This window comes from Macaca fascicularis, chromosome 20, assembly GCF_037993035.2.
Source record: "Macaca fascicularis isolate 582-1 chromosome 20, T2T-MFA8v1.1".
Lineage (NCBI taxonomy): Eukaryota > Metazoa > Chordata > Mammalia > Primates > Cercopithecidae > Macaca > Macaca fascicularis.
Window position 1 is genome coordinate 10,113,747 of NC_088394.1, and position 23,371 is coordinate 10,137,117.

General features: G+C 44.2%; 1 long non-coding RNA gene across 4 annotated transcripts; it reads left to right on the forward strand.

Annotated features, from left to right (window-relative positions):
• The first annotated feature begins 349 nt into the window (after positions 1–349).
• LOC123570524 (uncharacterized) lies at positions 350–20,185 on the forward strand. 4 transcript variants are annotated; one of them, XR_010583708.1, is made up of 4 exons: positions 1,033–1,129; positions 1,874–1,989; positions 5,081–5,252; positions 9,306–10,194. It is a non-coding gene; the product is annotated as an uncharacterized lncRNA (long non-coding RNA). The 4 variants fall into 4 exon arrangements; XR_010583710.1 differs by having other exon boundaries at positions 1,039–1,129; positions 1,868–1,989; XR_012429218.1 differs by lacking the exon at positions 9,306–10,194 and adding an exon at positions 16,484–20,185 and having other exon boundaries at positions 350–1,989.
• The last annotated feature ends 3,186 nt before the right edge of the window (positions 20,186–23,371 follow it).

Genomic DNA, 23,371 nt, shown 5'->3' on the forward strand with positions numbered 1-23,371 from the left:
TCAGTATAATTATTTTGAGATTCACCCATACTGCAGTATGTATTGATTCCTTTTTATTGCTGAGTAGTATTCCATTGTATGGATGTACCAGCATTTGTTTATCCATTTACCTGCTGGTGACATCTACATTGTTTATGATTTTGAGTTATTACAAATAAAACTGCTACTAATATTTGTGTGGAAGCTTTGTATTGATGTGCTTCATGTGTTTTGGTTAAATACCAAGGTGTGCAATGGCTGACTCATTGGTGATTGATTTTTAGAGAAACTGACAAACTGTTTTTCAAAGTTGTATCATTTTAAACTCCTAACAGTGGTGTATGAAAGTCTCAGTTTCTCTACATTTCTTTTTTTTTTTTTTTTTTTTTTGAGATGGGGTCTTGCTCTGTCGCCCAGGCTGGAGTGCAGTGGCGTGATCTCGGCTCACTGCAAGCTCTGCCTCCCAGGTTCATGCCATTCTCCTGCCTCAGCCTCCCGAGTAGCTGGAACTACAGGCGCCTGCCACCATGCCTGGCTAATTTTTTTTTTTTTTTTTTTTGTATTTTTAGTAGAGACAGGGTTTAACCGTGTTAGCCAGGATATTCTCCATCTCCTGACCTCATGATCCGCCCACCTTGGCCTCCCAAAGCGCTGGGATTACAGGCATGAGCCACTGTGCCTGGCCCAGTTTCTCTACATTTCTTGCAAATCCTTGGTATTGTCAGGCTTTTTAACGTTAGCTATTCTACTAGAAGTATAGTGGTATCTCATGGTTTTAATCTGCATTTCCCTAATGAGTAATGATATTGAGCATCTTTTCATGTGCTTATGTGCATCTATGGTATCTTCTTTATTGGTGTCTGTTTAAATGTTGATATGGTTAGGCTTTGTGTTCCCACCCAAACCTCATCTTGAATTGTAATCCCCATAATCCTTACTTGTCAAGGGAGAGACCAGGTGGAGGTAATTGCATCATGGAGGCAGTTTTCTCCATGCTGTTCTCTCGATAGTGAGTGAGTCTCACGAGATCTGATGGTTTAAAAGTGGCTCCTCCCACTTCACTCAGCAGTTACCCTTCCTGCCGCCCTGTGAAGAGGTGCCTTCCACTATGATTGTAACTTTCCTGAGGCCTCCCAAACCATGCAGAACTGTGAGTAAATTTAACCTCTTTTCTTTATACATTACCCAGTCTCAGGCAGTTCTTCATAGCAGTTTGAGAATGGACTAATACAAATGTTTTGCTTATTTAAAAAAGCGTGTTGTTTTTTTCTTAGTTTTGGGATTTGAGAGTTTCTTACGTAATCTGGGCACAAGTCCTTGATTAGATACCTATTTTGCAAATATTTTCTCCCAGTCTATGGCTTTTGTTTTTAGTTTTTTTTAGAGGGAGGGAGGAAGGAGAGGAGACGGGCTGTTTTAATGTCTTTTAACAGTGTCTTTTGAAAAGGCAACATCTTAAAATTTGACAAAGTATAATTCGTTTTTTCTTTTATGGCTGATGCTTTTAGTATCATATCTAAAAAATCTTTGCCCAACTCAAGGCTACAAATATTTTATCTTGTGTTTTCTCCAGGAAATTGTATAGTTTAAGGTTTTACACTTAGGTCTTTGGTTCATTTTAAGTTGCTTTTTGTATATGGTGTGAGGTATGAATCAAAGTTTATTTTTCTTGCATCCGGCTAACCAGTTTTTCTGTAAATGTCAGTCAAGTCAAGTTGATTGATGGCACTATTCAAGTGTTCTACATGCCTGGTAATTTGTCTACTTGTTATATTAATTATTGAAATAATCTCTGACTGTAATTGTGGATTTTCTATTTCTCCTGGCTGTTCTATGTTCTATCAGTTTTTATTTTATATATATTTTGAGCTTTTGTTTTTTTTTTGAGATGCAGTCTCACTCTGTCACCCAGACTGGAGTACAGTGACACAATCTCAGCTCACTGCAACTTCCGCCTCCTGCGTTCAAGTGATTCTCCTGCCTCAGCCACCCGAGTAGTTGGGATTACAGGTACCTGCCACCATGCCCAGCTAATTTTCGTATTTTTAGTAGAGATGGGGTTTCACCATGTTGGCCAGGCTGGTCCCAAACTCTGGACCCCAAGCAATCCACCTCCCTTGGCCTCCCAAATTGCAGGGATTACAGATGTGAGCCACTGTGCCCAGCCTTGAGTTTTGTTTTATGTGATGAAACTTTAGTATTGTTATGTCCTCTTGATGAATTGACCTCTTTATGACATAAACTTCTTCCTTCTTGGTAATATGCCTTGCTCTGAGATCTACATTATATGATATTAATATGGTAACTCCAGCTCTTTTTTGATGAGTATTAGCATGGTATATCTTTTTCCATTCTTGTACATTTATATTTAAAGTCTATTTTTTATAGGGAGCATATAATTTGTGTGCCAGACATTACGAATTTTATCTTACTGGGTGATGGATATTCCTCCTGGTCCTATGTGATCACCAAGTAGTGTTCCCTCTAATCTTTTTGGATGATTCTTTATCTAGCCTTGGTTAGTCTCTTCATATAATGTGCTAAACAGTATTTTGCGGACTGCTTGAGGGGTAGCCTCCATTTTCCTGAATGTATGGTGTCTACCCCGCCCCTGCTTTTAGGATTTTTCTCATTCTCTTTGGTTTTCAGCAGGATGATACACTTAGATGTGATTTTAACTGTACTTTTCCTCCTTTGGGTTGGTTAAGCTTCTTGGATCTTTGAGTTTGTTTCCTACCAACTAAAAATATTTTACTCTTCCAATATTTTTTTCTATCCCATTTCCCTGCTCCTCTTCTGAGACTCCAAATTGTGCTGGATCATTTGATCCTGACCCAGGGCTCTCTAACATTCTACTATAAAAATTCCTTTTCTCTCTTTGCTTCAGTTTGGATAATTTCTATTGACCGCTCTTCAAATTCACTAGTTCTTTCTTTCACTATGTCCTGTCTACTGTTAAGCCCTTTCAATTAATTTTCCACTTCAGGTATTGTATTTTTTGGGTCTAGAATTTCCATTTCATTCTAGTTTTAGAGGTCACATTATTCTTTTGGATTTTTTTCCATATTTTCGCCCATATTAATATTTTCTTTCAGATTCTTTCACTTACTTTATGATAGTTATTTCAAAATCCATGTCCACTAATCAGCTGTGTCATCTCTTGGTCTGTATTTAGTCACATGTTTTTCTGTTGATTTTTTTTTTATTTCACAATCTCCTACTTTTTAACATATTCTGCTATTTTTATCATATGCCAGAATTTGCATATAAGAACTAGAAACTGAAGTTGATAATATTTTTTTCCCTCAGAAATGGCTCAAATTTCTCTTTCAGGCAGCTAGCGTAAGGGTTACTTTCTTCAGTCTGGTCAGAAGTTGGACTGACTGGGGCTGGTTTACTGTTTTCGTTTGTTTTGGCCTGCATGTGGCTTTAATGTCTTGAAGGTGAGACCGGGCCTCTCCCTCCAGCAGATATTTGTGATTTAAGAACTGCAAGACTGCAAGATCTACTTCTGCTTTTCAGCCAAGCCCCCACCTTCCTCTACCATTTCTTACTTGGAAAATGTCCAATGGGTGGGAGAATTGGTGTGGGGGAGAACTAGATCTGGCTTCTGGCTCCAACAGATTCTAATCCTCATGCCTGCCCACATACAGATTTTAAAGTTTTGGCAGGTTTCTCGTCCCATCAAAGTTCTCTTTTACCTCCCAGACTTCATTTCCAGTCACATTGTTTTACAAGTAGCTTTGAACACTGTGACATTTTATCTTTCACTCCTTTGCTGCTACATAAACTTTTCTTTGAATCTTTATTGTTCTGTTTCTGATATTAAGAGATCTCTCATGCCCATCATTTCTTTGTGGTTATGGAGAACTCATCTTTTCCTTGGTTGATTACTCTTGTAATTAATCTTTTATTTTATTTTTTATTTTTTGAGATGGAGCCTTGCTCTGCACCCAGGCTGGAGTGCAGTGGTGCAATCTTGGCTCACTGCAATCTCTACCCCCTAGGTTCAAGGTATTCTCCTGCCTCAGCCTCCTGAGTAGCTGGGATTACAGGCACCCACCACTGTGCCTGGCTAATTTTTGTATTTTTAGTAGAGACAGGTTTTTGCCATGTTGGCCAGGCTGGTCTCGAACTTTTGACCTCAGGTGATCCACCCGCCTCGGCCTCCTGAAGTGTTGGGATTACAGGCATGAGCCACTGGGCCTGGCTGCAATATATATATATATAAATTTTTTTTTTTTTTTTTTTTTTTTTTTTGAGACAGGGTCTCACTGTGTCACCCAGGGGGAGTGCAGTGGCTCCATCTCAGCTCACTACAACCTCCACCCCCACCCCCTAGGTTCAAGCCTCCAAGCCTCCCACCCGAGCCTCCCCAGTAGCTGGGACCACATATGCAGGACCACCATGCCCTGCTACTTTTTTTTTTTTTTTTTGGTACTTTTGGTAGAGATGGAGTCTTGCCATATTGCCCAGGCTGGTCTTGAACTCCAGAACTCAAGCCATCTTCCCACCTCAGCCTCCCAAAGGGCTGGGAGAACAGGCGTGAGGCACCATCACCTGGCCACAATTGATATTTTAAGAAATGTACCTTTTCTTCACAGCCCATTCCTCTCTTCCTCACTTTTTTGGGGGATAGGTCTCATGTTTTTAATTATATTTTGTCAATGATAAATTTTGAATCCACCCACTTCAATTACTGAAGAGTCTGGACCACTCCACGGCTTTGATCTGTTTTGTTGTTTCAAACTCTCTAATGCAAGTATCTGTTTCATTTTATTTTATTCTCTGCATTGTGGGCCTCTTCCCCATCATATTTTGTGCTCATAGTGGCTCACAGCAAAGCTTTTTCATTCTTAACCTTTTTGTGCAGTTGCTGGCAATGTCTAGCCCTCCTGTTTCACCTTACTCACCTCTAGTTCAGTCATCTCTCTGGCTAGGTCATGAAGAACTAGAATGATGTGTCCATGAAGTTTCACCTTCAGCTCCATTTCCCCCACCATTCTGAGGGGTCAGACTGGGTTACCATGGGGCCTCACCCACGGCCTGACCATATCCCTCGATTTTGTCCTGATCAGAGATTATTTATTTATTTTTGTAGGCCTTTCATATCTGTGACATTTATTTTCAAAGAAATTGGTTTCCTGCTTGATGTCCTACAAGGTATGTGTTGAGATTCAGCCTCACCCAAAATGATAATGATGACAACAGCAGCTACTCACTACCAGGAGCACTGCCTACCTCATCTGTAATCTTCCCTGCAGTCCTGAGTGGTAAATATTATCTCTGTTTTGCAGATACATTTTATTTATGCCCCGCCATGTTCCAGGATGGTTTATAGGTGGTTTTATTATAATTTATAAAATATAGCATAGTCATGAAAGGTAAAGCCAAAGAAAATATCCTTTCAAAAGCAGTGTGGAAATGAAGTCTCAGAGAGCTTCAGAGCCTTGCCTGTGCCCATGGAAGTATGAAGTGACAGAAGTGCCATTTGAACCTGCGTCTTCTGGCTGCTAAGAGCTGTGACCTTTGCACTAAGCCAGACTGACTTAGGCTGGGGAATAAGATGAGACAGGTAAGTGTTGTGAGGGAAAACATCATGGCCGACAGATCATCCAAAGTTGGGCTTTGACTATCAATTCCAGGCTGGGCTCCAGTATCACTCCAGTCATGAGGACCACAGTCGGGGTCAGGAGAACCACAGTGCCAAGTGCTGTGCTGGGACTCAGGATGCCTGGGTGCTTCTCCCAGCACCACAACTCATTGAAATGAATAATCACTGAATTCTGTAAGTCATTCTATGGTATTTATTGAGTACCTGCTGTGGACAAAGCAAGCAAGGGTGAGCAAGGGCTGGGAAGTCCAGATGTGAACAAACCAGGCATCATCTCTGCTTTCAAGGAGCTCAGAGTCTAGTGGGTAAGGCAGATATTACAGAAATAATACAAGCCGGGCGTGGTGGCTCACGCCTGTAATCCCAGCACTTTGGGAGGCCAAGGCGAGTGGATCACGAGGTCAGGAGATACAGACCATCCTAGCTAACACGGTGAAACCCTGTCTCTACTAAAAATATAAAAAATTAGCCGGGTGTGGTGGCGGGCGCCTGTAGTCCCAGCTACTTGGGAGGCTGAGGCAGGAGAATGGCGTAAACCTGGGAGGTGGCGGAGCTTGCAGTGAGCCGAGATGGCGCCACTGCACTCCAGCCTGGGTGACAGAGCGAGACTCTGTCTCGAGGAAAAAAAAAAAAAAAAAAAAGAAAAAAATAATACAGTTAGCTATGGATTCGACCAACAATGAATTGAAAATACTCAGAAAAAGAAGTGTCAGCACTGAACATGTACAGACTGTTTCTTGCCATTATTCCCTAAACAGTGCAGTATAACAACTATTTACATAGCATGTACATTGTATTAGTTATTATAAGAAATATAGAGGTGATTTAAAGTCTACAGGAGGATGCGCATAGATTATATGCAAATACTATGCCATTTTATTAATATATAAGGAATTTAAGCTTGTAAGGATTTTGGTATTTGTAGGGCATCCTGGAGCCAGTCCCCGATGGATACCAAGGGACAACTTTTCACACGTAATAAACAAATTATGAGTTTTATGAGGGAAAATAATTAGATCCATGAAGGAGACTGTCATAGGGCTAATTTGGGGTGGGAAGAGAGGTCAGGGAAGGGCTCTCTGAAGAAATGCCATATGAGTGGAGACATTTTAGTTGACACCACTATTATTTATTTCTTTGATAACACAACGCTGTTTCTTTTGGATAAATCCATTCCATGTGGATTGGATGAGGTCTGCCCATTAGTCTGAGAGGTAGGCATGTGACCCAGACCTGGCCAATCACAATACTGTAATCCTCTGGCCACAGTGATGATTCAGGGGTAGGCAAGGGCCTGAGAGAAACCAGAATCCTGTAGGTAGGATGCTGTGTTTCCAAATGGTTTCACTCATAACCACATGAGTCCAGGCCTGGACCACACAGATCAAGACAGAGCAGCGATGGCATACTTTAAACCCCAACCCAGCCTTACTTGAAGACTTTTAGTTACATGAACCAATGAGTTTCCTGCTTTGGAGGCACTAAGCTACTTTGGGTTAGAGTTCTGTTACTTGTAGCTGTGTAGATCTGAAAAATAGTAGAAATTAGATGCGTAGACATTGGGAGGGAGTGTTGCACACAGAGGTACCAGCTTGTGTGAGGGGCGAAGGAGAGCAAGCCGGACATCACTGAGTCAAAGGCCAGTACAGCTGGAGTGAGTGGATGAGGTAGACAGTCACTGGGCTGTGGGCTTTTGCGCTACACAACATTGCTTGAATAAAGGGTGAAGGAAACTGGTGCTGAACTGGGTTGCATAGCATCCCCCATGCTAACTCAGAAACAAGGAAAGATTTTTTCCTAGAGTCTTTAGAGGCAGCATGGCCCTGCCGACACCTTGATCTAGGACTTCTGGCCTTCAGAGCTGTGAGCGAATAGCTGTTGTTTTAAGCCGTCCGTTTGGTGGGACTACATTACAGCAGCCCTAGGGAATGACTATGGTGGGAAATAGCCAGCTTCCTTGTCCCTGGATGGGAGAACGCTGAGGCACTAGGAACCTCAGGGTGCAATCTTATTTGGAAATAGTCTTTGTAGGTGCAATTAGTTAAGACGAGGTCATACCATATTAGGGAAGGCTCTAAACCTAATGACTGTTGTCACTACAAGGAGGCCATATGAAGACACAGAGACACACACGAAGAAGGCCATGCAGCAACCAAGGCAGAGCTGGAGTGCTGGAACCCAAAGAACACCAAAGATTGCCAGCAGCCACCAGAAGCCAGGAAAAGGCAAGGAAAGATGTTTCCTAGAGCCTTTGGAGGCAGCGTGACCCTGCCGACACCTTGATCTTGGACTTCTGACCTTCAGAACTGAGAGTGAATGTCTATTGTTTTAAGGCACTGGAGGGAATTCATTACAGCCGCGTTAGAGAATGACTATGGTGGGAAATATCCCAGCTTCCGTGGCCCTGGATGGGACAACTCTGATGCATGATCCACACAGTCCCTTGCAGTTTCCAGCAGGACTGAGCCCCAACTGTCCACAGCAGAACCTGCTCATAAACGTGCTGTATTCCTGCATTTTCACACTGCTGATAAAGACATACCCGAGACTGGGTAACCATAAAGGAAACAGGTTTAATTGACTCACAGTTCCACATGGCTGGGGAGGCCTCACAATTATGGCAGAAGGCAAGGAGGAGCAAAGTCACATCTTACATGGTAGCAGGCAAGAGACAGAGCTTGTGCAGGGGAACTCCTCTTTATAAAAGTGTCAGAGCTCGTGAGACTTATTCACTATCAAGAGAACAGTATGGGAAAGACCTGCCCCCACTATTCAGTTACTTCCCACGGAGTCCCTTTGGTGACATGTGGGAATTGTGGGAGCTACAATTCAAGATGAGATTTGGGTGGGGACACAGCCAAACCGTATCACGTGCCCTATGCTTTCCTCTCCTGCGCTCTCCCACTCCCTCACTTTGCTTCCTGGAATCACCTTCCAAGTAAACTACTTGTTCCCAGATGCTTGTCTTAGGGCCTGCTTTTGGAGAATCCCAACTAAGACAGATGTCATGTAAGCTGGTGGAGAGAGGCTTAGGATGTGGCCATTATGGTCTATTTATTTATTTTGAGATGAAGTCTTGCTCTGTAACCCAGGCTGGAGTACAGTGGTGTGATCTCGGCTCACTGCAACCTCTGCCTCTGGGGTTCAAGTGATTCTCCTGCCTCAGCCTCCCGAGTAGCTGGGATTACAGGCATGTGCCACCACATCTGGCTAATTTTTGTATTTTTAGTAGAGATGGGGTTTCACCACATTGGCCAGGCTGGTCTCGAACTCCAGATCTCAGATGATCCACCTGCCTTGGCCTCCCAAGGTGTTGGGATTACAGGCGTGAGCCACTGTACTCAGCCCTCATGGTCTTTTTATATGGGTTAATGAGTTTGGATTTAATCCTCAGTGTCATGGGAAAGCATTGGAAGGATTTGAGCAGGGAGTGATGTCTGATATTCATTTCTTAAGGATCCCATTGGCAGCTGTTTGGAGAATGGCTTGTCGGGCTGCAGATCAGTGACAGGGAGACCAGTTGCAGTGGTCCTCCTTTTTCTAATTCTTAATCTGAGGCCAAAGACTCCAGTGGGAGTGGGGTAAGATGCACGTAGGCTCAGCAAGATGCAATTTTTTCCCCATGAATCTTGGGGACCTCTTGTTATGCTGCAGGCTCTCTTAGTTAAGACTCAACTGCTAAGTAATTCTCATTACTTGTCCTCACTGACAGGCAATGAACAGCTGTCAAGCACGTCTTACAAAACAAGACAATTTCTCCCCCATTAACGTAGCTCAGGATTGAGAAGAGCGGAGGAGCACGCGTCCCAGCAGTGTCTCCGCCAGCCCCATTTTCCAGTAAGCAATAATTTCTGCTGCTGCTGTGGGAGGTAGAGGTGGGAATGGGGAACTAGGAAGGGGCGACCTTTGGGATCTGCCTCCTGCGTGGGTTCCCATTGCCCTTTCAGAAAGAAACCTTCCATCTGCAACACCTTTGGAATTTGTGTCTAATTAGCATCTGTGTTGGATGGGATATGTGGAGCACACCTTCACCTGAGATTGTAAAATAATTGCAATTAGAAGGACAATTCTCTGATCCAGAGTGTAAATGTTGAAAGGGCAATGAATGATTATCTAGATACAGACAACTCCAGGCCCACAGTAGGTGCTCAATAAATCCATCCATCTGTCATCCTCCCTCCATTCCTTTCTTTCTCCTTTCCTTCCTGCTCTTCCTCCCAACCTTATGTCCAATGCTGGAATCACCTCTACTATATGCCCATTAAGTGGTGTCCTGTCTCAACTTGAATACTGCCAGTGACAGGGAAGTCACTCCTCATTCCATTCCAGTTCAGCTCTGGCAATGAGAAAATTCACTTTGTAGTTTTGTATTTTTATTTATTTGTTTGTTTTTGAAACGGAGTTTCAAAACTCTTATCTCCCAGGCTGGAGTGCAGTGGCGCTATCTCGGCTCACTGCAACCTCTGCCTCTTGGATTCAAGCAGTTCTCCCTGCCTCAGCCTCCCAAGTAGCTGGGATCACAGATGTCCGCCACTGCACCCGGCTAATTTTTGTATTTTTAGTAGAGAGAGAGTTTCACCATGTTGGCCAGGCTGGTCTTGAACTCTTGACCTCAGGTGATCTGCCTGCCTCGGCCTCCCAAAGTGTTGGGATTACAGGTGTGAGCCACCACATCCAGCTGAAAATTCACTTTTTAAATGCCAAGATAAACTTTACCTCCTTGTAGCTCCCTCCTACTGGATCTAATTGTGCTCCCCAGTGGCCTCACAAAGTATGTCTTGTCTCTCTTCTGCCTAACTGTCTTCTGGACATTTGAAAAGAGTGCTCAAATTCTGAACAGTCTCTCTCTTTCTCTCTCTGTCTTTTTCCCTTTAAGCTAAAAGGAAACAGTTGCTCAACCTTTCTGTTTGCTCTCCTACCAACAATTTCCCATAGTCTTTCTCTCTTTTGAAATGGTGGCCTTGACTGCAGGTGTGTGATCTCACCAGTGGGAACCAGGCTTGGCATATCACCTCCTTTCCCTTGAACAAGGCACCTCTACTGATGCAACCTGAGGTAACATGAGTCTTTAAAAATTTTTTATTTTTAGCTTTCTGGCAATTCCACTTTACACTGCTAGTTAGTGTTTAGCTTAACATCCATGAAAAATCCTTAAGTCAGGGGCTGAGGAGCCAAATGCTGTCACAGACAAGACAGGTAAGGCAAATAACTGAAATATTCTGGGTGAGGTTTGTTGTGACATAAAGAGTTCATGCCCTTTTCATAGTGGGCAGCAGCTCGCAGCTCTAGCAGACTGTTGCTATGCAGAGTGTAGGCTCAGTGTTAAAAAATAGAAGCTTCCACATAAAAATCCAGACTACAACTTCTTTGAAAAAAAAAAAAAAAAAAGAACCCAGAGATCTGGCAACCTCGTGTTCATATTCCAGCATAGCTGGGGATGAGTTGTGGTTGCCAAAAACCCTTGGACAATCCTGCAGAAGGAGCCAGGAGGGCGCAGGGCCACCTTCCATGTGACAATGCTGATCTAATCCGTGAGCAAACAGGGTGGACCAAAACAGTCCCCAGGAGAGGCTGGTGCAGGAAGGCTCAGACACTGTGTTCTCTGACATAATTTATGTAAGTTACAACAGGGGAAGAGGTTCAGTCGTGGTTGTTCTGGAGTCTCAGCATCTTGTACTTTATTATGAGAAAGTTTGCAAGCTTATTACTTTGTAGTAATAACTACGTTCTGGCAGAGAATGGAAGGGGAGATGTGATAAACATGTGAAATATATGCTACAAAGTTAGGGAGAGAGAAGGGCCAGGATAGAAGGTAAAACAGGAAGAGGGAAGCAGACTAGAGGTGAGGATGGGGTGGGAGAGACCTGATTTAGATACAGAGGTTAGGGCAGGTGACTTATAGCAAGAGGTCTGATTAGAGGGAGTGAATAAGAGTCGGCGCAGTGGTGCATACCTGCAGGTTCAGTGCTTTTGGGAGGCTGAGGATCGCTGGGGGCCAGGAGGTCATGGCTGCAATGAGCTGTGCATGCACCACTGCACTCCAGCCTGGGTGACAGAGCAATACCCTATCTCTTTAAAAAAAAAAAAAAAAAAAAAAAAAAAGCATGTTTAGGCAACAGATGCCAAGGCCCTGAGGTCAGCCTGCTCTTAGTGCATTTGCAGGCAGTGAGGAACCTTGACCACAAAGCATGGTGAAGAATGGGGTGGTGTTGGCATGTGAGGTGGGAGGAGAGGACAGGGGCCACGTCCAGTAGGATCTGGGTGCTTGTGGTGAGGTGTGTGATGTGAGGTCCTTGGCAAGGTTGGGCAGCAGCAGAACATAATCTAACAGTCTGTCTTTTATGTGTAAAATAAGAGATACACATGGAAGGGAAGGATGGGTGAGGAGCTACCACGATGTGTCCAGGTGAGAGGTGATGATGGCCTGGACCAGGTGTGGAGGTGGGGGTTGGAGAGATGTGGTTGGATTCTGGATATTGACTTGCTGATACGTGGGACCTGAGCTACCAAAGAGAGAGAAGGAAGAGTTGTGAATGACTGCAAGGCTTTTGGCCTGAATAACTGGGTGGAGGAGAAATAACAGATGAGGAAGACTGTGGGAAGAGCGGATCTGGGGGCTGCGGTGGGGGTGGGGGACTGAATTGGGGAATTTAGAGACAAGAAATGTGGTCCTGGGACATCATCACTGATAGCTGGGTATTGCAGAGGGAGAAAGAGTGACTCAGATATGTCCCTGGATGTCAGCTGCAGACGGTATCACTTTCCTGTTGCTGGTGTAACAAGTCAGCACAATCCTAGTGGCTTAAAACAATATAGATTTGTTGTCTCACAACCCTGGAGGGTCAGGCATCCAAAATGAGACTCACTGGGCTAAAATCAAGCTGTTAGCAGGGTTGGGCTCTGTCTGAAGGCTCCAGCGAGCCTCTGTGTCATCACCTTTTCTGGCTTCTAGACGCTGCCTGAATTCCTTGACTCTCCTTCCATCTCCAAGGCCAGCAATGCAGGTGGAGTGCTTCTCACTCAGACCCGGACCCTCTTGCCTCCCCTCTCCGTTGTCAAGATCTCTTGATCACAGTGGGCCCTCCTGGATAGTCCAGGATTCTCTTCCCATCTCAGGATCTTTATCTTAACCACATCTACAAAGTCTCTTTGCCGTGTAAGGTAACACATTCACGGGTTCTGGGGATCAGAAGTGATCATCTTTGGGGACATTATTCTGTCTACCACACAGATAAACGTTTTTCTTCGTGCCGCTCCCTAGGATGAGGTAGGAGAGCCATCGTGGGGTCTCCTATTCATCTCAGACCTCTAAAGCACCTTAGGGAGGAAGATCTCACTGCAGCAGGCTGAGAACCCAGTGCAGCAAAAACCTGTTTATTACAGAATAACACTGTCTTCAGTAGAGAACAAAAGGGACATTATTGAAAAACCCCTTAACTAACCTGTACCTTTTGGAGTTACACATCATGAGGCTTTTTACACAATGCCTCATAAAATTACCTATGAATTAATTTGAGATCTATCTGGGAGAAGGCTGTAAATTGCCCTGAAGCAAGCGGTTATCTCTTTCGGTTGAAACTTGTCTTTCTAGTTTGCCCCAGTCCCCACCACTCCATATTGTCTCAGCCCTGGTTATGCATTTACATCAGCTGCTTGGCTCTCAAGAGCATTTGTGTTCATGACTCCTCACTTAAAATTATTCTGCAAGGATGCTGATGATGGAGTTGTGTTTAACCTTGAGATGTGACTTAGCTGTGTGATCCCAGCAAATCAGGAATCATCTCTGAGTCTCGGTTTCCTCGCTGGTGAGATGTGAACGCTGCTGTGGTGGGCAGTAAGGGGGAGGGAGGCAGGATTATGACAACTATGAGCGTTTACTCATTTACTATGAGTCAGACGAGTAAGACTGAATCTCCATGCTATTGTTTGCTACCTGCATTAATTCATTTTTATTTACATATTTATATATTTATTTTTTATGTATTTTTAATTTCAGTAGGTTTTGGGGGGAATAGGCGTTGTCTGGTTACATAAATTTACATGAATAAGTTCTTTTATTTTTTGAGATGGAATCTTACTCTTGTCGCTCAGGCTAGAGTACAATGGCATGATCTTGGCTCACTGCAACCTCCATCTCCTGGGTTCAAGTGATTTTCTTGCCTCAGCCTCCCACTAGCTGGGACTACAGGCGCCCACCAGCATAACCAGATCGAGACCATCCTGGCTAACATAGTGAAACCCCGTCTCCACTAAAAATACAAAACAAAATGAGCCGGGTGTGGTGGCGGGCACCTGTAGTCCCAACTACTCAGGAGGCTGAGGCAGCAGAATGGCATGAACCCAGGAGGTGAAACTTGCAGTGAGCTGAGATCCTGCCACTGAACTCCAGCCTGGCAGCCTGGGCAACAGAGCAAGACTCTGTCTCAAAAAAAAAAAAAGTCATTTAAGAGAAAGGTCTATCAAAGTCATTGAAGGGAAAGGAAACAGACTCAGAGGGGCTGCGACACTGGCCTGACATCATGCCAGCCTCCTTCCCCATCTGCATACAATGGGTGCTACAATTATGTCATCAGGCACTACACACCCCACTGAAGTGTGAGTCCCATGAGGGAAGGGATTTTATCCCTTTTGTTCACTGATGTTTCTCTAACACCCTGCGCAGTGCCTTTTAAAGACATTCTCTTTACTGATTTCCATTGTTTATAGTAGCACAATTTGCAATGGCAAAAATACACAACCAGTCCAAGTGCCCATCAATCAACAAGTAAATAAAGAAAATGTATTATATATATATATACACACACACACACCAAGGAGTACTACTCAGTCATAAAAAGAAACGAAATAACGGCATTTGCAGCAACCTGGATGGAAGTGGAGACTATGATTCTAAGTGAAGAAACTCAGGAATGGAAAACCAAACTTCGTGTGTTCTCACTCATATGTGGGAGCTAAGCTATAAGGACAACAAGGCATAAGAATGATAGATTGGACTTCGAGAACTCAGGGTAAAGGGTCAGGGGTGGTGAGGGATAAAAGACTACACATTGGATACAGTGTACACTGCTTGGGCGATGGGTGCACCATAATCTCAGAAATCACCACTAAAGAACTCATTTGATGGGTGTGGTAGTTCACGCCTGTAATCCCAGCACTATGGGAGGCCAAGGCTTGCAGATCACCTGAGGTCAGGAGTTCGAGACCAGCCTGGCCAACGTGGTGAAACTCCATCTTTAATAAAAGTACAAAGATTAGCTGGGCATGCTGGTGGGCACCTGTAGTCCCAGCTACTGGGGAGGCTGAGGCAAGAAAATCACTTGAACCCAGGAGATGGAGGTTGCAGTGAGCCAAGATCATGCCATTGTACTCTAGCCTGAGCGACAAGAGTAAGATTCCATCTCAAATAAAAGAACTTATTCATGTAAATTTATGTAACCAGACAACGCCTATTCCCCCCAAAACCTACTGAAATTAAAAATACATAAAAAATAAATATATAAATATGAAAATAAAAATGAATTAATGCAGGTAGCAAACAATAGCATGGAGATTCAGTCTTACTCGTCTGACTCATAGTAAATGAGTAAACGCTCATAGTTGTCATAATCCTGCCTCCCTCCCCCTTACTGCCCACCACAGCAGCGTTCACATCTCACCAGCGAGGAAACCGAGACTCAGAGATGATTCCTGATTTGCTGGGATCACACAGCTAAGTCACATCTCAAGGTTAAACACAACTCCACATCAGCATCCTTGCAGAATAATTTTAAGTGAGGAGTCATGAACACAAATGCTCGAGAGCCAAGCAGCTGATGTAAATGCATAACCAGGGCTGAGACAATATGGAGTGGTGGGGACTGGGGCAAACTAGAAAGACAAGTTTCAACCGAAAGAGATAACCGCTTGCTTCAGGGCAATTTACAGCCTTCTCCCAGATAGATCTCAAATTAATTCATAGGTAATTTTATGAGGCATTGTGTAAAAAGCCTCATGATGTGTAACTCCAAAAGGTACAGGTTAGTTAAGGGGTTTTTCAATAATGTCCCTTTTGTTCTCTACTGAAGACAGTGTTATTCTGTAATAAACAGATTTTTGCTGCACTGGGTTCTCAGCCTGCTGCAGTGAGATCTTCCTCCCTAAGGTGCTTTAGAGGTCTGAGATGAATAGGAGACCCCACGACGGCTCTCCTACCTCATCCTAGGGAGCGGCACGAAGAAAAACGTTTATCTGTGTGGTAGACAGAATAATGTCCCCAAAGATGATCACTTCTGATCCCAGAACCCGTGAATGTGTTACCTTACACGGCAAAGAGACTTTGTAGATGTGGTTAAGATAAAGATCCTGAGATGGGAAGAGAATCCTGGACTATCCAGGAGGGCCCACTGTGATCAAGAGATCTTGACAACGGAGAGGGGAGGCAAGAGGGTCCGGGTCTGAGTGAGAAGCACTCCACCTGCATTGCTGGCCTTGGAGATGGAAGGAGAGTCAAGGAATTCAGGCAGCGTCTAGAAGCCGGAAAAGGTGATGACACAGAGCCTCGCTGGAGCCTTCAGACAGAGCCCAACCCTGCTAACAGCTTGATTTTAGCCCAGTGAGTCTCATTTTGGATGCCTGACCCTCCAGGGTTGTGAGATAACAAATCTATATTGTTATGTTGATCTATATTGTTACATTGATCTCCTCGAATGACAGATTGCCTGACCTCGTGATCCGCCCGCCTCGGCCTCCCAAAGTGCTAGGATTAAATGATTCTTATAGGCCTCTCCTCTCACCAGTGTTGTAAGTATTGAATAAGAGGGTGTTGTGGGTTGAATTGTATCATCTCAAGATGCATCTGCTGAAGTTCTAACCCCTGGAAATGTGACCTTATTGGAGATCTTGTTTTCACAGAAGTAATGAAGTTAAGTTGACACCATTCGGGTGGGCTTTAATCAGTAAGACTGGTGCTTTTATAAGAAGAGGAAGTTTGGATACAGAGACACTCACAGAGGGAAGTGAAGAGATGCAGGGAGAAGACAGCAATCTACAAGCCAAGCAGAGAGGCCTGGAACAGAGTGGAGTCTCCCCCATTGCCTTCAGAAGGAACCACCCCTGCTGCCACCTTGATTTTCAACTTCTGGCCTCCAGAGCTGGGAGAGAATAAATTTCTGTTGTTGGAGCCACCTTGTTACAAAACTCCAGCAAACCAATAAGAGGGTTTCTGTAAAGTGTTGATCTCAATGTCTGGCACCTATGAACTATTGCACTGGACAAATGGAGGTTGTAAGAATAACAGAGATAAATGATTGCCAGGCCCCTAGGCAACCCTTATTCCATGGTACTCCCTGCCTCTCACTTTAACAAGGTTTGTTATAAAGGAAACTCCCCGTCAAATCCCCATGGTCACTCGCCTTACCACCCCCACCTCTTTGCCAGCTTTTCTCAGCTTGCTTCAAGCCAAAAGCACTTCCCCCAGCAGTTCTGACTTGATGAAGTTATCTAGTTTCAGGGCAGAGCAGAGCTTTCCATGACAATAGCTCTCTGGGGGAAACAAAGCCAGCCGTCACATCTCTACCCGACACTTTGCTATCACACATTTTCTTCCAGGTCTCCTTGTCGGACAACTTCTTCACAAGTGGCTCCATGCAGGGCTTCCATGACCTCCAATGACAGATTGCCACCTAAGCGGGCAGTTGGGCTGCATTATCACAGCTGTTACAAGGAAAGAGAGGGTTGTAATCCCTCCTCCCCAAATGACAGACTGCTTCTTAGACACAGAATGGTGACTGTGGCTTGTAAGATGTGGGTGAGGAAGAAGAATCCATTTATAGAAAACCACAGACCGACAACCTCTCCTCTCCTTGCTGTTCCCTGTCTCCTTAAAACTGTTTTCTCTGCCCGCTTATTGGATCATAGGGATTCTGAAATGTGTCTAACATCCAAGGGCAACTGGCAGTGGGCAACCAAAAGTTCTTTCTTGACCTGGCAATGGTGGTTCACGCCTGTAATCCCAGCACTTTAGGAGGCCAAGGCAGGCGGATCACCTGAGGTCAGGAGTTCGAGACCAGCCTGACCAACACGGTGAAACCCCGTTTCTCCTAAAAATACAAAAATTAGCCGGGTGTGGTGGCGGGCACCTGTAATCCCAGCTACTTGGGAGGCTAAGGCAGGAGAATCACTGGAACCCAGGAGGCAGAGATTGCAGTGAGCCAAGACTGCGCCATTGTACTCCAGAATGGGCAACAAGAGCGAAACTCTGTCTCAAAAAAAAAAAAAAAAAAAAAAAAAGTTATTTCTTGCCTGGCCAGGATATCTCAACCACTGCTTAAAACACCTACTATAGGCCAGACATATAAAACCATTTATTGATCTACAAATGTTTATTGAGTTTGTATGGTAGTGATTCGAATGAGTGAAGGTGTCAATAACTATCAACTAAAAGCAGCTTAACAAAGTTATTGTATGAAGAAGATACTTGCACATGTGTGTTTATAGCGTCATAATTCACAATTGCCAAGATGTGGAACGAACCCAATTGCCCATTGACTGAGTGGCTAAAGAAAAACATGGTATATATACACCACGGAATACGACTCAGACATTAAAAGGAATGAAATCATGTCTTTTGCAGGGACTTCGATGGAGCTGGAGGCCATTATTCTAAGTGAAGTAACACAGGAGTAGAAAACCAAAAACTGCATGTTCCCACTAAAATGGGGAGGTTGAACTATGAGTACGCAAAGGCATACAGAGTGGTATAATGGACTTCAGAGACTTAGAAGTGCAAGGGTGGGGGGGCAAGGATGGAAAAAACCTACACGTTAGGTACAATGTATACTGCTTTTGTGATGAGTGCACTAAAATCTCAGAATTCATCACTATATAATTCATTCATGTAACCAAAAACCACTTATACCCCAAAAGCTATTGAAAAATAAATAAATCCAGGCACGGTGGCTCACGCCTGTAATCCCAGCACTTTGGGAGGCCAAGGCGGGCGGATCACGAGGTCAGGAGATCGAGACCATCCTGGCTAACATGGTGAAACCCCGTGTCTACTAAAAATATAAAAAATTAGCCAGGCGTGGTGGTACGTGCCTGTAGTCCCAGCTACTCGGAGGCTGAGGCAGGAGAATGGCGTGAACCCAGGAGGCGGAGCTTGCAGTGAGCCGAGATCTCACCACTGCACTCCAGCCTGGGTGACAAAGTGAGACTCCGTCTCAAAAAAAAAAAAAAGAAAAATAAATAAATAACAAAAAATTAAAAAGGGCGCTGTTAAAAAATCTTAAAAGCAGCTTCACTAATGACACATTATTTCTTATGTAACAGAACTCAAGAGGAGTTGGATCCAGGGGTTGATTCCATGGCTTCTGGGCTCTGCGTCAGCCTCTCAGTCTTTTTTTGCCTTCTCCCTCTTGGAGCCAAAATTGCTGCTGCTGCACCAACATCACATCTTTCATGTCAGTGTCCGGAGCAGGAAGGCAGTCAAGAATGGCTATTGGGTAGGCAATCACAAATGTCTGGGACATTGGCCAAGTGCTGGTCATTTTTCTAGGTGCTGATGTTTTACTCCTTCTAATCCTGAGCAACATACTCTGGGAAGGTGTCATCTTGGAGATGTTAAATGATTTGTCTAAGGCCACAAGCTAGTAAGTGGCATGATGGGAATTTAAATGTAGGTTTACCTGACTCCAAAAAAGTTTATGTTCATTCTACCAAGATCTAGCAGTGTCTAGATCAGGTTTCTCAATCTGAGCACTATTGACATTTTGTGCTGGACAATTCCTTGTTGTCGGGGACTGTTCCATGCTTTGCAGGATGTTCAGCAGCTTCTCTACAATCTATCTATTAGATGCCAGTAGAACCCACTCAGCTGTGACAACCAAAAATGCCTCCACACATTGCCAGATGTTCGGCTGCAACACTCACCCGCAGTTAAGAGCCATTGCCCTATGGAGTACTCTTTCTGTCAAGGCTCAATTTAAAATTGCATAAAGCCAGACACAGTGGCTCACACCTGTAATTCCAGCACTTTGGCAGGCTGAGGCAGGTGGACTTGAACTCCTGAGTCCAGAAATTCAAGACGAGCCTGGGCAACATGGCGAAATCCTGTCTCTACTAAAACTACAGAAAGTTAGCCAGGTGTGGTGGTATGTGCCTGTAGTTCCTGCTACACAGGAGGCTGAGGTGGGAGATTTGCCTGAGCCCAGGAGGGCAAAACTACAGTAAGCTGAGATGGTGCCACTGCACTCCAGCCTTATCAACTGGAGTGAGACCCTGTTAAAAGAAAAAAGAAAAAAAACATCTCCAAGATAATTCTAAGTCAAAAGAACAAAGCTGGAGGCATCACGCTACCTGACTTCAAACTATGGTACAAGGCTACAGTAACCAAAACAGCATGGTACTGGTACCAAAACAGAGATATAGACCAATGGAACAGAACACAGTCCTCAGAAATAATACCACACATCTACAGCCATCTGATCTTTGACAAACCTGAGAGAAACAAGAAATGGGGAAAGGATTCCCTATTTAATAAATGGTGCTGGGAAAATTGGCTAGCCATAAGTAGAAAGCTGAAACTGGATCCTTTCCTTACTCCTTATACGAAAATTAATTCAAGATGGATTAGAGACTTAAATGTTAGACCTAATACCATAAAAACCCCACAGGAAAACCTAGGTAATACCATTCAGGACATAGGCATGGGCAAGGACTTCATGTCTAAAACACCAAAAGCAACTGCAACAGAAGCCAAAATTGACAAATGGGATCTCATTAAACTAAAGAGCTTCTGCACAGCAAAAGAAACTACCATCAGAGTGAACAGGCAACCTACAGAATGGGAGAAAATTTCTGCAATCTACTCATCAGACAAAGGGCTAATATCCAGAACCTACAAAGAACTCAAACAAATTTACAAGAAAAAAACAAACAACCCCATCAAAAAGTGGGCAAAGGATATGAATAGACATTTCTCAAAAGAGGACATTCATACAGCCAACAGACATATGAAAAAATGCTCATCATCACTGGCCATCAGAGAAATGCAAATCAAAACCACAATGAGATACCATCTCACACCAGTTAAAATGGCAATCATTAAAAAGTCAGGAAACAACAGGTGCTGGAGAGGATGTGGAGAAATAGGAACACTTTTACACTGTTGGTGGGACTGTAAACTAGTTCAACCATTATGGAAAACAGTATGGTGATTCCTCAAGGATCTAGAACTAGAAGTAACATATGACCCAGCCATCCCATTACTGGGTATATACCCAAAGGATTATAAATCATGCTGCTATAAAGACACATGTACACATGTGTTTATTGCAGCACTATTCACAATAGCAAAGACTTGGAATCAACCCAAATGTCCATCACTGACAGAATGGATTAAGAAAATGTGGCACTAGCCAGGTGACATGGCGGGCGCCTGTAGTCCCAGCTACTTGGGAGGCTGAGGCAGGAGAACGGTGTGAACCCGGGAGGCGGAGCTTGCAGTGAGCTGAGATCCAGCCACTGCACTCCAGCCTGGGCCACAGAGCGAGACTCCGTCTCAAAAAAAAAAAAAAAAAATGTAGCACATATACACCATGGAATACTACGCAGCCATAAAAAAGGATGAGTTTGTGTCCTTTGTAGGGACATGGATGCAGCTGGAAACCATCATTCTCAGCAAACTATCACAAGAACAGAAAACCAAACACCGCATGTTCTCACTCATAGGTGGGAACTGAACAATGAGATCACTTGGACTCGGGAAGGGGAACATCACACACCGGGGCCTATCACGGGGAGGGAGGAGGGGGGAGGGATTGCATTGGGAGTTATACCTGATGTAAATGACGAGTTGATGGGTACTGACGAGTTGATGGGTGCAGCACACCAACATGGTACAAGTATACATATGTAACAAACCTGCACGTTATGCACATGTACCCTAGAACTTAAATTAAAAAAAAAAAAATAAAAAAAATTTAAAAAAAGCCCGAGTCCTGAGCCTTTAACCTGGTGACCATCATGCTCCCTGCTCTGGCACTCGGTATGAAGTTTTCAAAATACATTCTCTAATTTGGTATGATTGATGGCTGTAGAGGGGGTGAGTGGGAGATAAATGGCCCACAAACAGTCTGGCTATTGACACTATGTCACAGTGACACTGCTAAGGGATGTTTTATAGGTTAACTCTTAATTTTAACCTTCACATCAATCTCACAATGAAAGTACTATCCTTCCCCTTGATCTTTAGATGAGAATGAATTGAGAGCCGTGAAGTTACTTGCTCGAAGCTACACAGTTGGAGTGTGGCCCGTGGCACAGTCTGTCTGCAGAGGGCCCCCTCCAGCCTTGCTGTCTCCATAGCACCTCTGTGCGTGAGTTACTGTCAGCTCTGATTTTCAAAGAGGAAACATGCGAGAAGACACTCAGTCCCAAATTAGTGCTTCGAATAATTCACAAGGCACTTTCAGGTGTTCAGGCCTGGGGACTTTCAGGAGACCTGGTGTTATGGACTGAAAGTCTGTGTCCTCCCAAAATTAATATGTTGAAGCCCTAACCCCCAGTGTGATGTTGTCAGGAAGTGGGGCCTATGGGAGGTGATTAGGTTTAGATGAGGTCATTAGTGTGGGGCCGCCATGGGGGGGATTAGTGTTTTCGTAAGAGGAAGAGAGACAGACTCTTCCTCTATCTCCACCATGTGAGGACACAGCAAGAAGGCGGCTGTCTGCAAGCCAGGAAGAGAGTCCTTATCAGAACCCAGCCCTCCTGGCTCCCTGATCTTGGACTTTCTGCCCTTCACAGTAAGTGCCTGTTGTTTAAGCCACACAGTCATGGTGTTTTATTATAGCAGCTTGAGCTGACTAGGGCAGTTGATAACACAGATGAGTAACTGCAGGAGATTGGTTAATGCCAGGACAGTGCCACACCTCATGGTCCAGGAGGGAGCAAAGGCAGAGGTGCCCCTGCTATGATGCCTGCTTTTCTATAGATTGTCTTCTTCAATCTATTCTGCACATGGCTATCTACAAACAGAGCCCACCAACCCAGGTGGCTGCTTCAAACCCTTCAGTGGATACTCAGCGCCAACTGGGTAAAGCATCTAGAACATATCACACTCATATTTTTAATTACTTGTAATCCATTTGTTTAATGGTTTAATGGGCATCCAGGCCCACGGAATGGACCATGCCTACCTCTCCAGCTCACTCACTTGCACCATTATAATCATTGTGTTCCTGAGTGCAGCCTTGTATTCTCTTGGTGCCTTTGTGGATGGTGGTGCTGCTGTCTGAATGCACAGCCCTATCATTTCACCAGACAGATCCCTATTTTTCCTCTAAATATTTGCTGAGTCTTTCATGTAGACTTCCTGGAGTCTTCTCTGGCTGATAGTTAATCACTTCCTCCTCTGTGATGCATGCTTTCCTTGTACACGCAACTGTGTATTTTCTTTGTCCACGTTGAGACACTCCACTGTTTCTGTCTGCCATTTGTCTGTCTCCTCCAACGTTCATGCCTTCAACAAGTATTTGTTGAGCTCCTACCATGTCTTGGGTACGGTGCTGGGGCTAGAGATGCAACTGAGAACAAAACAGAGATGGGAGGTTGTCTTTGGTTTCATGAAAACTGCAGTCTATTTGGAGGAGCCAGCATTAAACAAATAAGTAAAAAGTAATTAAAAATATGAATGTGATAGGTTCTACAAAGGAAAAGCTTACTAGGAGTGCCTCCAAATTTCCTTGTATCACTGTAGTCCGGTGGTTCTCAGCAGAGGGCAACTTTGCTGCCAGGGAGTAT